The sequence below is a fragment of the Saccoglossus kowalevskii genome, chromosome 9 (assembly GCF_978046115.1).
Source record: "Saccoglossus kowalevskii chromosome 9, keSacKowa6.1, whole genome shotgun sequence".
In the NCBI taxonomy this organism is placed as follows: domain Eukaryota; kingdom Metazoa; phylum Hemichordata; class Enteropneusta; family Harrimaniidae; genus Saccoglossus; species Saccoglossus kowalevskii.
Genome location: NC_140649.1, coordinates 21,677,304 through 21,680,521, shown reverse-complemented (window position 1 = coordinate 21,680,521; position 3,218 = coordinate 21,677,304). Strand labels below are relative to the sequence as shown.

Here is a 3,218-nt window from a genome sequence, read left to right as displayed (position 1 = left end):
ATCTTACTGGTGTCCATTTCTCTATTCCAACTGAGGCGGCGCAACTAACGTATGCCACTTTCTTATAAGATACATCAAGGTAACATGTGCAGGCAGTCGACTGGAACATTATATTTTGAAAATTCAAGATGTATCAATGTTTCGTCCTAGATTTTTAAGTATTTCATCGTAAAGTCATAAAAACTGAAAAGAATATCAACATTTGACAACAATTTTGTTTGTAGGTAGCTTGCTTAGATTCAGTACGACTATAATACGTCCAAATCTTCTCTATGTTAACGACACGTACTTGCCCTCCGACCATAATTACAACATCACTGTGTATTAACATAAACGTGGTAAAGTAGAATATTGGTATTAACTGACAGAGGGCGTACTATTTGTTACCTATCTTGTTCCACTCCGAGAAGCATCACCCACATTTAAGGGCCACCAATTAGTCTATCGGCGTTTGTACCATCATATGGGCGTTGTTAGCCAATTAGACCTTTCCACGCGAAGTGCGAGAGCGTACTTCAATGATATCAGCTGTGTGTGAAGCCTATTGCTATTGAACTCTACGCAGGCCATTATCGATCAGACATAACAAAACTGGCCGTATAAAAAAGTTTGAGCTGGATAACGAATACTTCTGGTGAGAACTGGTTTTAGTAAATTATATTATTTATATTTTGTACCTGTTATTTAAAAAAAAAATCACCCAAACGCGACCAATGTCGTCTATTTTATTAATGGTAGGACACCTTACTGGAACATGCACTGCGCCCTCTAGACCTGTTTTCATTTCTATCATATACTTGCATTATTGTGACCTTTATACACTGAAGAGCTTCATGTTTATTTTATTATTGCGTCTCCACATGTTCCATTCAATAATTATCTGCTTCCTATGGATATCAACTTTAGAACGAAAAAATAACTTGAAAAAAAAACTATTTAATTGAGCGTAGATTAAAAAATACAATACTTCATAATAAGTATTATTTATCAGAACACATTCCATTTTGATTTCCTGACACTGACACTATCAGCAACTCTTGTATCGTGAATATGTCCAATGCAACCTTCATCTGTGTATAATTAGTTTAAACTTTGCGTTTCCAATGAATCTGGATATAAATGTAAGTTTTTGAAATGTACTAGATGCAAGAGATCAGTCATTAAAGAAATAAAACAAGTGTTCCTCTCAGCGTTATATCGAGTAATGAATGGTAGGTAATTTGCGGATTAAAATCTAATTCTTTCATTAAAACAGCTGTAATTAGTATTCAGTAAATAACATAAATATAGTCCATCCATTCTTAAACAAAATATGGAGAAACATAGAAGGCAGCAGCATGTGAGAATTCCTATTCCAAAATATCAAACAAAAAGTGGTACGTTGGAATGGTGATTGGTCTTTGCAGCGAGGTGGTTACTGTACACCCAGCGACAGAACATACAGTTCATATTGTTCAAACATCATTATTTAGTATCCATCGTAATCGTCAAGACCAGAAATCTGCATTTCTTTTCAGTTCGAGAATAATATGTATAAAACCACCAATGGAGAGACCGATTGAAAAAGTAGTTAACTTGTCTGCTATATTATGATTTCCATCAGATCGGAATACAAATGCCTGGAAGAAAGAAAAAAATAGTGTGTTTAGTTATGTTCATATATTCCGTTCAGTAATGTACATACCATATACGCAGATTTCTAATCATAAAGTTCTTGATTATCATTGTCATAGTTTAACAGGGTACACATGATAGGATTTTCATTACGGAATTTCCAAAACCTTATTCAAAAGTGCTTTGCTACCAAATAGCAATCGTGCAGCATAATGAATACTTTTCACTCATTGTGGGTGAGTGATTGTTCATAGATTTGTAATCTAAAAGCATCGTAACCAATTTGTGATTTGTGATCTAGTAACAGTGAAGTCGTTAATGTATGCATATACAATAGAATCAAATGAATTTTCATTAAAACTCTGAAAACAACTCAGCAGTAAAAAGCTGTTCCTTTGAATATAAAAATCAATAAGGAGTATTATCTGATTTAAATCAAGTGGAATGACAATTTCACAATTAGCGTGGACAATCAAATACTTACACATGCAGACACAACAATAGCTGCAACACCTAATATAAAGAAAACACAGAATGTATGCCAAACGCCTATAACCATAGCGACAATGTCAAGACCACTCAGTTCGTTCCGGCGTCCAATCACAGTGGTCTGTATTGTATACGGAGCTTTAGATATCTGCAATGAGAAACATTCTTAAAAACAAACTGTAAATCTAGTAACATGAGCAAAACATAGCTATATGACATGATACAGTATCATAGTCATAACATGAATTTCCCATCTCATGCCCCTTCTACAATAGTAGATTGGGAAGTGAAAAATAGAATGCCAACACTCAAACGTCAATCCACAAACATCAGAATCCACAAGTAGATTTACAATTTCGGAAACCATCGAAGAGGAGATGTGCTTCTAAAATTGTGAGCACATCTTGCAACAACCCGTCACACATTTTGCTTGCGATACACATATGTAAAATAAAGAAGCAAGTTATAAGTGGCCAAAGGGGGGAATTTATTAAACAGCAGTGGTAATAAATGTACACGTGAACACGTGAACAGTATGTAATAAGAGTTAATGGCATGCGATTAGTGAACGATCGAAGTTATAGTGTTCTAAGTTTTTGTACATAAATGACCATTCTAAAGAATCAAAAGCTTCAAAATAACAGTGCTCCATGTTTTCCAGTTACTTCACACCATTCAATAATGTCACTAATCAAACGAATTTGGTCAGTGATTAACGTGCCCTTAATGAAGGCAATGGCAACCGCGTCTAGCCAACTTATAATTAATGGATTCCAGTAAACAGTCGCTAAAGTCTCCCAAAATTCATGCAAGATGCTATCCCAACCAGGGTTCTTAATTAGAACTACTAAGTAAAATATATTTCAAATTCAACTTATTATAAAAGGTGAATCTATGTGTTGCCTATCAAATGATTGCTTGCCGAGTTTTGGTTCGTGACGTTCGGTCACGTGGTTGACCCTGAAAGTAGGCCATTTTTGCATTGTGAATTTTCAAAGTACGCTACATGACGAAATGAAGAAGAATTCTAATTCAACTTCTGATCAAATGTACATCAGGACAAATCAGGATTCTATCTCAACTTTTTCTTAAGGCACGTAATCGAACGTCATGAC

The 3,218-nt window shown here is 34.9% G+C and overlaps 1 long non-coding RNA gene across 1 annotated transcript; it reads right to left on the bottom strand.

Moving 5' to 3' along the window:
* Window positions 1-916: 916 nt before the first annotated feature.
* Window positions 917-2,227, bottom strand: LOC144363101 (uncharacterized). Its single transcript, XR_014930584.1, has 2 exons — window positions 2,099-2,227; window positions 917-1,619 (listed from the first exon to the last, which is right to left on the bottom strand). It is a non-coding gene; the product is annotated as an uncharacterized LOC144363101 (long non-coding RNA).
* Window positions 2,228-3,218: the final 991 nt, after the last annotated feature.